Genomic DNA, 13,048 nt, shown 5'->3' with positions numbered 1-13,048 from the left:
TTTCTGGGTCCTCAGATTTCTCTTTAGACTTTATGCAAGGCGGTTTACATAGGCAGGCAGTTTTTAAATCCCCGTAGGGATTTTTACAATTTGAAAGAAGGTTTCTATCATTCAAGAAACCACAACATTCAGATGTTTCTTTCTTGATCTGGTCGCACATTCTGGCCTCCATCCTCCCACGCTCAGAGCAGATGGAATAGCTCGGCTCAGCTTGCCAGCTGCTTCAAGGTCGCACGGTGCCGGTGGCCTCGAACTGGCAACCTTCGGATGTTATCTTCAGGCAAATGGAGGCTCAGCCCTCTAGACCAGACCTCCCTCCAGCAAGGCAGCAATCCTATCCAGCATTTCTCAAATGGTGGGGCGGGACCCACTAGGTGGGTCATGAGCCAATTTCAGGTGGGTCACGTAGCACCCAGCTCGGCCGCTGTTGAAAATATAGAGCTGAAAATACAGGGTGCAGAGCCGCTGGGTGGGGTGGGCTCCTGATGGTCTGGTGCTTTACCTTGAGTAGGTAGGAAGATGGGATGCTGGGAAGGGGGGCAGGCTGTGTGGTTGGAGAAGGATCCAAGTCTGCCTTCTGCTTGGACTTCTGACCTGGAATGTTTGAATTCTGAGCTATGCCAAATCACAGTACAACCACACTGCATAAAGGGACTTTTGGCTGATTGCGGCTTAAAGTCTAAATGGATGATGTCACTTCCAGCCATGCCATCACTTCCAGGTTAATGACATCATCAGTTTTCTCAGATTGTCATTCTAAAACGTGGATCCGGCTGCTAAAACATTTGACAACCGCTGCTATATACATTTTCCTGGGAGTAAGCCCCACTGAACACAGCAAGCCTTACTTCTGAGTAAGCACCTATGATTGCACTGTGAAAATGACATGGTAGCATCAGAACGTTGATGGATGGGATGCGAATGGAGCATTTGAACATTCCGGGCTTTGAATCCAAATGTTCCTGGGGCCTGCTTTTCAAGACGCTTGCATCCTTTAAAGAATAAAGCATTTTTTTGGTGACCTGTCCCTTGAATTTTTGGGAGGAGGCCAAGCGACATCCAAGGGCTTTTAACGCACAATGTTCATTTCACAGCGCAAGTGAAAACATCATTAACACAGCGCAACACATCATTAACTAGATGATGCCACGGTAGACCTCAACCGAGGGGTATTATTTTCCCGAGACAGAATAAAGATTTCAGGGCCAAAAATAGCTGGGAGATCAATACCAGGAAGCTTGTAAAGTTATGATGGGGTAATTAAGCGTTCGGGATGGGATTGATTGCTTCTGGGATCCTGCCATGCCTAACCCTTGAATAACACTCTGGAAAGACAACAATTAGCCCGTAATGGAGTGCCTCGCTGCCGGTAGTAAGGTAGGTGTTATTCATAAAGCACAAGGGAAGCCTTCTGCCTTTTGGTACTCGCTCATCAGGCTGACAGCAAGTTGGCCGGCAGGGATTTAAACCCAGGGACTCTCTCCAGGTTACCAGCCCATTTGGCTCCGCCTCGGTTTGCAGTCCCGGCGTCCACACCTGCACGCTTGCTTTTGTGGCCGAACAGCCGAGGGTCCGGCTCCCACTGGGAGTTGAGATCCTTGCCCAGTTAGGGCGGCCACAAGGACTGACCTTGGGTAGAGTCAGCTAGGCTGAAATGGAATGGAATCACCCCCCCCCCGATGCCACCTTGAGCTCGTGGAGGAACACAAAGTGTGTGATGAGCAACAGCTAAACACTGGAGAACAGCAGCAGAACAGTGGGACGCTCAGTGAAATGTCTGTATTTCAAGGCAGGATGCTGGAGGTCTTGGAGGGATAGGGCTGGCTGCCTTGGCTTTGGCGTGATCCAGCAAGGCCGCTTTAACCTTCCCAGATCTCTCTTTGTTTGTTACTCGCAGTGTTAGGCAACAAGGTGTGTTTCACTGTCAACACAGTTGTCAACGCAGCTGTCAACGCAGTCGGAGCTGGGGCTGTCTTACCTGCCCGTGCAAAAAACCGCACCCTGAAGGGTTCAGGGGAATCCCAGTGCCTGCCTCCTGTGCACCGCTGGCTGCCTGACAGCCTCAAGTGGCTAGGAACCCTGGCTGCACAAAGCCGTGCCAAGGAGCCTGCCTGGCACTCAGGGGCAGATCCAAAGGGGGCCATGGGTGTGTGCCCCCCCAACTGTGGCACCGGAGGGGAAGGGTGCCCGCCGGGATGGGAGCAGCCCAAGCATGGCTAGGAGCTCAAGTCTATCTACCTGGAAGAGATGGAATGGGAGCCCAGGTCTACCCGGCAGGTAGATCTGGGCTCCAAGTCCAGGCTGGAGACCAGGTCTACCCAGCCAGCAAACCTTAGCCATGGAGGACAGTTCAACCAGGAGCCCAGGTCTACCTGCCGGAAGAGGTGACTCCAGAGGGCAGAGTCGGAATGGGAGCCCAGGTCTTTCCAGTAGGTAGATCTGGGCTCAAGTTCAGCCAGGAGCCCAGGTCTACCTGTCCAGCTAAGCTTGTCCATGGAGGCCAGTTCAACTGGGAGCCTGAGTCTAGCCGCCTGGTTGACTTTGGAGTTAAGGTAGTCTCACGGCCTCCCCAAACACAAACACTGAATCCACCCCTGCCAGCTCTGCAGAACTGTGAGGAGTGCCCCCTGCCCCCCCCAATTCAGCAGTCATGGCTTGCTAGGCTTTGTCAGCCAGCGATTGTAGCAGTTGAACCCCCCCCCCCAATACCACCTCTGTCCTAGCAATATTCAGCCTTTGGGAAATGGGGAGCTTGTAAGATTTACCCATCCTCCAAGGCCAGCTATTACAAGCTGTCCGGGTTCCCCTTGGAGCCTGACTCAGAGGAACTTGGCTGGCAGCACTCCTTGCAATACCCACCACCGGCCAAAATGCAAGCGTGGCTTGCAGTTGATTGAGCTAGACTCAGATGCAGACTGTGTAGATGCAGGACAGCCCTGCGTGAGCCACATGGTGGAGTAAGCGGTCATGAGGCCAGATGTCAGAAGGCCAGATGCAAGGGAGGGCACCAGGATGAGGTCTCTTGTTATCTGGTGTGCTCCCTGGGGCATTTGGTGGGCCTCTGTGAGATACAGGAAGCTGGACTAGATGGGCCTATGGCCTGATTCAGTGGGGCTGTTCTTATGTTCTTAAACTACAATTCCCAGGAAGCCTTGCAGGTCTCTTGTTATCTGGTGTGCTCCCTGAGGCATTTGGTGGGCCGCTGTGAGCTACAGGAAGCTGGACTAGATGGGCCTATGGCCTGATTCAGTGGGGCTGTTCTTATGTTCTTAAACTACAATTCCCAGGAGGCCTTGCAGGTCTCTTGTTATCTGGTGTGCTCCCTGGGGCATTTGGTGGGCCGCTGTGAGATACAGGAAGCTGGACTAGATGAGCCTATGGCCTGACCCAGTGGGCTGTTCTTAAGTTCTTATGAGCTTTCAGCCCTGAGGCTACTGTATTGCAGCTGGCTGCACTGGTCAGCTACCTGGAGGTAGTGGTCCAAGAAGACCAGTTCCTCCAAGCTTGGGTCATGCCTGCTCTGGATGAAGCACCCCAAATCGTAAGAACCAAGAAAGAGCCCTGCTGGATCAGGCCAAAGGCCCATCTAGTCCAGCTTCCTGGATCTCACAGTGGCCCACCAGATGCACGCGAGATACCTGCATCAGCTGCTCTCTTAAATAAAGAAAGATTGAAACGCTAACAGTCCAGCTGGCTCACAGGCAAGTTGCATCTTCACCCACCGCATCACAAAAATGCATCCCATCAGCAAAAATGCAAGTTCCTGCCCTTGACTACCTCTCACTGGGACTCCTCCTCCTCTCTGCTCTCCCCTTGGCCCTTCCCCTCACCTCCATCCTGCTCAGCACTCTGCTCAGGTCAATTCCTGCCTGGCCTTCCTGCCTGCCCCCAAACCCAGTATCAGCTCCTTGGGCCTCCTTGTCTCTCTCCACTCCTGCTGTGAGCCCCCCGCCCCAGTGCCCTCTTTGCTTCATCCACCACCACCACCCTTTCTGCCCCAAGGACTGCTCTCTCAAATGCCTGACCCCTTTGTTCCTTGCCATCCCTCCCAGATCGTGAGCAAGACGCTCCCCCTTCATTCAAATCCCTCCTCAAAATCCACCTTTGCCATGAAGCACCTTGGCACATGAAGCTCTTGGCACTTGCACCTTTGCCATGAAGTTCTTGGCATATGGAATCATTCACTCTACCCTGGCACCATACCCGTCCTCTTCCTCCTTTGGCTTCCTTGTGTCTATTTTTTTTTCCTGGGAACCCCTCGGGGCAGAGACCCGCCTCCTCTTGTGAAGCATCACACATAATGCAAACATGGGTTTGTCTGCAATTTGAACTCGAGACAGTTCATTCCTCCAGTCATGTTTGTGTCTGTCTCAGCAATGGGATACTGAAAGCAAACAGATAAGCAGATAGTGTGGGGCTGAATCTGTGGGTCATCCTTTTTTTTTTTTCTGAGCAGCAAAGAAAGGTGTGCCCAAGCCAGGAACTAGAAAAAAAAGTGTCCAACAGGATTTCCAGAGTAATCAATCGCTCATAAAATGATATTGCGTGATATGACTCAAAGTGCTGGTTGGAAATACCGGGGACAAAGTTCAGCTCCGGCATGCAAGAACTGCTGAGTCACAAAACGCTGGTGGTGGCAGGCCTGCTCCATCTCCAGTATGGAGCAGACCCTTTCCCAGCCACCCAGCTGCTGGGCTTCCTAGCACAGGAAGTGGAGGCCCTTGGTCCACCTGGCCGAATATCACCAGCTTAGACCAGCAGCATCTCTGCAGGGCAGTTGCTGCGTGTCATGAATATGTACAGTTTAGGCCAAGTAACATGGAAAGCCTGAACCAAGCTAAAACAGTAGCACAGAAGTGGCTTGCAGTTCCTAGCTGCTAGGAATTTACAACTCAATGGAAGGTGATAATGTAGCACCTAGGCAGCCAGAAAGAGGTGCAGCTGTAGATCTCCAGGGGGGAGGGAAGAGCTGAGAGGGCTAGCATCCAGCCCCACTTCCAGAGGACAGGGTCTTCTGGTCTTTGTCTCTTGGTGAGATAGGTGGTGGGTGCACATCCTGCCCTGCCAGGACCATGTGGCCCATAGGTAACTGGGGCTGAAGATCTACAAAAGAAGCTGGCCCAGGTGAGAGTTAAAGAATAATAGAGATAGCTAGTTAGCGTTATTATTTTAAGCTGATATGTTTCCTCGAAGTTTTTATGCCTTTAGCATTTGCTGCCTTTGTAACTTTTTGTAACCCTATGTACTTAATAAAGTAAAAATCTTTTGACCATGTTGGTTCATTGCCTGTTGGGGACAAAGGTTCAGAATCCTGCCTAGCCATTCAGCAAGCTACCAAATCCTCATTGTGGACTAGTAACTTGAGGACTGAGACTTTAAGTAAAGAAAGTGCTCAGTGCCTATAAGGGATATAGTTAAGCCAAGAGGGTCTCGGTGTCCCTGGACTGAGGCACTGGCTCTTACAGGGTGGTGGCAGTGCTACCGAACAGGGATCTTTGAGGGCTCTAGGGTTCAGAACCAACAACTCTGAGAACCCAAAACCCTGGGAGTGTGAGACCAAGTATACGACAGTCCCCCCACCCCATCAAGCAAAGCCTGGCGCAAAGTGATAGCTCAGGGGGCACCTGGGCACTTCACATTAAGGAACTAGGGTGCCTTTGACCACACAGTATTGAACTACCCAGGTAGAGTTGGGAGGGGGGGTTGAAGGGTCTCGGTATCCCTGGACTGAGACACTGGCTCTTACAGGGTGGTAGCAGTACTACCGAACAGGGACCTTTTGAGGGCTCTAGGGTTCAGAACCAACAACTCTGAGCACCCCAAAACCCTGGGAGAGTAAGACAAGTATACGACACATAGCTAAGGGATGCTGGAGGGGGAACAATTGCTCCGGACGCCACACCTTGGAAGCTTAAGACTAGAGCTCTTGCTCTGCTTTGGGATGCAGAGAGCAAATCCACCCCACAGGCTTTCTACGCATTTTATTGTGGCTTTGGAGGAAATGCAAGCTGGGTTTCTCTGGAAGCCGCTGGCAAAGGTCCCAAGAACAGGCTTTGGAAACGAAGAGGAGCAAAGCCCTGCTGGATCAGACCCAAGATACTCCCAGCCCACCTACTCCATCCTCCTGCTTCCCTGGGTGGCCCAACAGCTGCACCACTGCGCATCGGAATATAAAGGCATCTTCCCTTGGTCTGTGCCACTTCTTCAGCCGTCCCGGTGGGTGACCCCTGCTTCTAGTCTCTCTCCACACCGTGCAGCAGTGAACAGGCTTCAATCACGTCCCCCACTCAAGCATCTTGTTCCCCAGCAAGGCCCCACATGTTGCAGCAGGGGTGGGCACTCGTTTCGAGATGCACAAAAATGCTGGTTTTGATGACTCAAGTTGACTCAGTAGGCAAAGTGTGCGTTCAGGCGTTGGACTGCGGGTCTTAGACCAAGCTGGATATCTGTGGCTTCTTCCGACTGGTAGTCAAGCTCCCAGGTCTCCGGTATCTACCCCCTGACCCTTGCAACTGGAGGTGCAAGGGATTGTCGTTGAGCAGGATCCCTCCTGGGGCTCAGGGGCAATATGATATTTGAGGGGGTTGAATTTTACCAGAGTCCTTCACTTTATAGGCTCCATTGCATTCTTGCAAGGCAGTCTGGGACACGGTCTCATTTGGTGCAAGGCCTAGCTGTGCTCAAGACATCATGCTCTCTTACCCTCCAACTGACCTTCAGTCCCCGGGGCAGACTTGGTGTTCTGCTTCCCAGTCACCTGCTATCCCCGAATTGGCCCTTTGTGCTTTTCTTTTTTAACTCATGGGGGACATTCATGTGAGTTCCTGGTGTGGTCAGTACAGCTCCTTCCTCGGGGAAGTTAAATCTCTGAACGGGTGAGATGAACACAACTTGTCCCTTTTCAACCCACAGGCGGACAGGAGCAGAATGCCCAGGAGCAGGGTAACAACTATATCGCCTTATTCAACGTAATTATGGCTGTGGGATAAAAACTGTTCAGGAGTCGTGTGATGCAGCTCTAATAGTTCTGTATTGTCTACCCGAAGGCATAAGAACATAAGAACAGCCCCACTGGATCAGGCCATAGGCCCATCTAGTCCAGCTTCCTGTATCTCACAGCAGCCCACCAAATTCCCCAGGGAGCACACCAGACAACAAGAGACCTGCAAGGCTTCCTGGGAATTGTAGTTAAGAACATAAGAACAGCCCCACTGGATCAGGCCATAGGCCCATCTAGTTCAGCTTCCTGTATCTCACAGCGGCCCACCAAATGCCCCAGGGAGCACACCAGATAACTAGAGACCTGCAAGGCCTCCTGGGAATTGTAGTTAAGAACATAAGAACAGCCCCACTGGATCAGGCCATAGGCCCATCTAGTCCAGCTTCCTGTATCTCACAGCGGCCCACCAGATGCCCCAGGGAGCACACCAGATAACAAGAGACCTCATCCTCGTGCCCTCCCTTGCATCTGGCATACTGACATAACCCATTTCTAAAATCAGGCGGTTGCGCATACACATCATGGCTTGTACCCCGTAATGGATTTTTCCTCCAGAAACTGGTTCAATCCCCTTTTAAAGGCGTCCAGGCTAGATGCCGTCACCACATCCTGTGGCAAGGAGTTCCACAGACCAACCACACGCTGAGTAAAGAAACATTTTCTCTTGTCTGTTCTAACTCTCCCAACACTCAATTTTAGTGGATGTCCCCTGGTTCTGGTGTCATCCACTAAAATTCAAAGAACTTATGAGCGGGATGGAAGGGGTCTCTCAGAATATGATGTGACTTTTGCAGACAGCGAGATGTATAGATGTCCTCCAAAGCTGGTAGATGAAGGCTGATGATGTGCTGCGCCATCTTAATAATTCTCTGCAGAGCTTTTTTGTCCCCTGCAGAGCAATTTCCGTACCACACCAAGGTATCATAGGTTAGGACACTCTCAATGGTGCAAGGATAGGAAGACACAAGCAGCTGCTGTGACAAATTTAACCTCCCATGCTCCCTCAGAAAATAGAACCGCTTTTGTGCCTTTTTCCATCAACATGCTGGTGTTAATAGTCCATGAGAGGTCCTCTATGATGTAAATACCTAGGAATTTGAAACCCTTTCCACCTCCTCACCATTTATGTATAATGCTCTGCTTCGTATGCTGATGCCTTCTGTGTTTCATTTGTGGGACATGCCCCCAGAAGGGAGGGCACCAGGATGAGGTCTCTTGTTATCTGGCGTGCTCCCTGGGGCATTTGGTGGGCCGCTGTGAGATACAGGAAGCTGGACTAGATGGGCCTATGGCCTGATCCAATGGGGCTGTTCTTATGTTCTTAACTACAATTCCCAGGAAGCCTTGCAGGTCTCTTGTTATCTGGTGTGCTCCCTGGGGCATTTGGTGGGCCGGTGTGAGATACAGGAAGCTGGACTAGATGGGCCTATGGCCTGATCCAGTGGGGCTGTTCTTATGTTCTTAACTACAATTCCCAGGAGGCCTTGCAGGTCTCTTGTTATCTGGTGTGCTCCCTGGGGCATTTGGTGGGCTGCTGTGAGATACAGGAAGCTGGACTAGATGGGCCTATGGCCTGATCCAGTGGGGCTGTTCTTATGTTCTTAACTACAATTCCCAGGAGGCCTTGCAGGTCTTGTTATCAGGTGTGCTCCCTGGGGCATTTGGTGGGCCGCTGTGAGATACAGGAAGCTGGACTAGATGGGCCTATGGCCTGATCCAGTGGGGCTGTTCTTATGTTCTTATCTTTATTGTTTCCCAGACTCTGAAATTCCGGGGGGGGCTTGTGAAGCTCCATCCCTCTTGGTGTTCTGGTGCGTAGTGAAGACCTAGCCATTTACTCTGTGCAGTCACGAAGGGCCCTCACTACGTGGCCGTAGCGTTCACTTTGCATACCAACTGCCCCATATCCCGTCGGTGGTGTCACTAGCTAGGAGGGTGTGGGCCGCATCGGGAGATGCGCTTTGGGCGGGGAGGGTGGCACCACTGCTATCCAACATTTTTTTTAATGCTGGTATTTTTGAATAATACCATCATGTTACATATCATTCGATGTGTCATTTCATGCAGAATGTAATGAAACAAACCGTGTTGAAATATCTCTAGTCTATAAAAAGTTATAGCCAAAAAAAACAAACCAGTGGGGCAGGGCAGTGTTGCACCACGCCCACTACCTGGGGCATTGTCCTGCCCACTGCCTGGGAGGAGGTTCGTCACGGGGTGACGTGCTGGCCTCCTGTACCGGGTGTTACAAACCCAAGTGACACCACTTCGTCCCGACCCCCACAGCACCGCATCTCAGATCCTGCCAGCCCGTGTTGCCAATGCTGAGCTGGGTGGAGGGAGCAGTGCTCTTACTCAGAAGGCCAGTTGCCTGAGCAGGACTTGGTGCTTCCTCCTACCCATCCCCTGAATCCATGTGACTCAGTGCTTTATGAATCACAACTTCCTCTTCCATATGGTTGCAAAAGACCTGATTGATCACCCATCATCTTTTGTTCAGAGGGATGAGCCTGCCTCTCTCATCGCTGCTCTTTGGAATGCCAGGAGGATGTGGACAGTCATCTCTGAATATCCCTTCCCCTTTTCACAAAACCAGTTGCAATCTCCCTAGGAACTGGGGGAAATTCTTGCCAAGCCAACTTCCTTGAAAGGCTGGGGCTTAGCAGGAAGAAGTGCCCATTTATAAGAAACAAGCAGGGAACTTCTGCGAGGGCAGGAAGGGGTTAAAACCAACACACACTTCTTGAAATCCTCCTTTTGTTTTTCCAGACCTGGAAGTGTCTAGGACTGGTGACTGTCTAGGACAGGGTGGGCAATGGAGGGAGCTGGTCCCCAGAGAGAGACATGCAATTGCCATCTCAGTGGTAGAAAGATGAAAGCAGTGGAGGTGGAGAGCTTCAAATAGGTTAGGGGTAGAGTTACAGGCTGTGGGGCAGGAGAGAGGCCACCGCCCTGACAGTTCCTTTGTGGGATATGCATGAGCCACATAAAGGCCCCCATTTGTAAACAGATCTATTATGCCGCATTCTGACACAGAGTGGAACAAGTTGGGAAAGGCAGGTGGGAAAGTTGGCATCTCTTATGAGCTCCAAGAAATCAATGGCAGATGCTCCAATAGGTGTTAAGTGCCCATTCCTTTGGGAGGCTGCCCCCTGCAACTCTGCTACACTGACCCTCCCTTCTTCCAATCAGTCTTCCACCCAGTGGGGGCTCCTTCAGCTCCGCCCTTGCGTCAGAGGGTAGGTTTGGCCATCGGATGCTTAGGTGTGGAGTCATCCCCTTGAGAATTCTTTGCTCTTAAGAGCTTGTCCTGCCTGAGTCAGAGGATGCTCTGTCCCTGGAACAATTTACAAGTTCTCACTGGGCTGTCCTGTCCTAGATGCCTGATATGTGGAGGTTGATTTTATTGTTGCCACAGAGGCCCAGGCACGTAGCCAGGATTCTGGGGGGGGGGGGACGACTATTTTTTCAAGGGGACAATGATGTCAGGTATCTATACTGGTGGGCAAAATGAAAGGATAAGTCTGGAGAAACATCAAAGACCCGAAACTCCCCCAAATTTCATGAAGAGAAAATAATGTGGGGTGTTTTGTTTTTTTTGAAAGATTCATTCATTAGCTGTAAAGCAATGTGACAATAATTTGCATAGCATAAATGCATCTCTGCATGCCACGTAAAATGTATTGCCTAACATGCAACATGTCCTTTCATTTACACAGCAGTGCAATACCCAGGCCTGCAACCCTGCAAAAGTAAAACATATCACTGGGATGCAGGTAGTATTTACCTGTATTGAAAGTGCCTCTCAAACACCTATATAAAGCCTATCTAGCGCCTATCTAGCACCTATCTAACACATATATAGCACCTATATAATGCCTATCTAGCGCCTATGCAAAACCTATCTAGCACCTATATAGTGCCTAACACCTATCTAACACTTATCTATCTAATGCCTATATGGCGCCTAGTACTATATAGCACCTATGTAGCACCTAACGCCTATCTAGCACCTATATAGTGCCTATCTAGCACCTATCTAACACCTATCTAGTGCCTAATGCCTATATAGCACTTATCTAGTGCCTATCTAGCCCTATCTAGCCCCTATCTAACACCTATATAGCATCTATTTACTGCCTATATAACACCTAATACCTTTATAGCGCCTATCTAGTACGTATATAACACCTATCTAGCACCTAACTAATGCCTATCTAGCGCCTATCTAGCACCTGCATAGCACCTATCTAGGACCTATATAACGCCTATCTAGCACCTATCTAACACCTATATAGTGCCTATCTAATGCCTATATAATGCCTATCTAGCACCTATCTAACACCTATATAGCTCCTATCTAGCACCTACCTCCTATATAGCATGTATCTAACGCCTATCTAGCACCTATGTAATGCCTGTATAGTGCCTATCTAGTACCTATATAACGCCTATCTAGCACCTATCTAACCTATATAGCGGCTGTCTAGTACCTATATAACACGCATCTAACGCCTATATAGCACCTATCTAGCACCTAACATCTATATAGCGTCTATGTAGCACCTATCTAGTGCCTATCTAGTGCCTATCTAATACCTATATAGCACCTATCTTAACACCTATCTAGTGCCTTTTAAACACCTATCGAGCACCTATTTGCAGCCCAGAATCCTGCTCTCAATCCAGTTAAACAAGTCCAGGTTAAAAGGGCTGAGAAGGAGAGCCGCAGCCGGTCAGAGCCCTGCAGTCCAGGGCTGCCGCCACCAAGGGTCTGATTCACCTCTCAGTCAGCTGCTGTGAAATCTAAGTGATTTTGTCCTCTCCTGGCCCTGGTTTTGCATCTTCCTTCCAGTGAATTTCACCTGAAACCACTTATTGCTCTTATCACGCTCAGTTCTCTGTTCCAAAGAAGAGCGTTTATTTGTTGCCAGCGATAGCCGAGGCGGGTTCTGTGCCGACCGAGCAGTTGGCAAGGAAAGCAGCTGTTGGCTTATCTCTCAGCTTACATTCGGAGAGCTCTTGCAGCAGCTGTGGCTACCCTTAGCCGGCTGGCTTTCTGAGTCACTTCTTCCTGAGCCTTGGGGGGGTGGGGGTGGATGTAGGACATAGGGAGCTCTCCTCACCTCCACCTTTTGTGCAATAAGTGTCTCATGATGTACAACCAACTAGGGCAGTGTTTCTCAAACTGTGGGTCAGAACCCACCAGATGGATCGCAAGCCAATTTCAAATGGGTCCCCATTCATTTCAATATTTTATTTTTAATATATTAGACTTGATGCTACCATGGTATATAACTGCATTAGGGGAAATGTTACAGACCTATACTTTTAACAAGCTACGATGCATATTCTTTTAACAATGGGCCTTACTCCTGGGTAAGTGTGGGTAGGATTGCAGCCTAAGATTATCAAAAATTCTCCTGCCTGATGGCATCACTTCCAGTCATGACATCACTTCCGGTGGGTCCCGACAGATTCTCATTCTAAAAAGTGGGTCCCGGTGTTAAATGTGTGAGAACCACTGCACCAGGGGTTTTGATCCATGGTTTTGATTTTTGCCCCCAACTATTATTATAATTATTATTATTCTCCCAAGGTGGTTAAGATAAAAACTAGACAATACTGTATAAAATCAGTAGCAATAAACTAAAAAATAAAAATAAAAATCTGGAGACATAAAAAGCAGCGAACATCCTGCCTTTTTTTTTTTGTTCTGTTGGTTGTTTACATGCCCATGTAGTTATTAGTTAGAATTGTGCTTGATTTGTTATTCATTCGTGACTAATGCACAACCAATGAGTCAGTGAGTCGTCCATGGGTCAGTAGGACCATTGACATGGGTCCAGGAACTGAGAACAAGACTGCTAATATTATAATTTCATATCAGTGATTTTTGACCTTTTCCCATCTCACAGCACACTGAAAAGGTGGCAAAATTGTCCATCGGTTTTCTGACAATTGACCAGGTACACCCTGCTGAAGGTGGGGGAATCACATCCTCCAACAAATGGTTGGCAATCTTCAGTCTCGAAAAAATATGGTATA

The sequence above is a fragment of the Tiliqua scincoides genome, chromosome 13 (assembly GCF_035046505.1).
Source record: "Tiliqua scincoides isolate rTilSci1 chromosome 13, rTilSci1.hap2, whole genome shotgun sequence".
Lineage (NCBI taxonomy): Eukaryota > Metazoa > Chordata > Lepidosauria > Squamata > Scincidae > Tiliqua > Tiliqua scincoides.
This window is presented reverse-complemented; position numbering follows the sequence as displayed.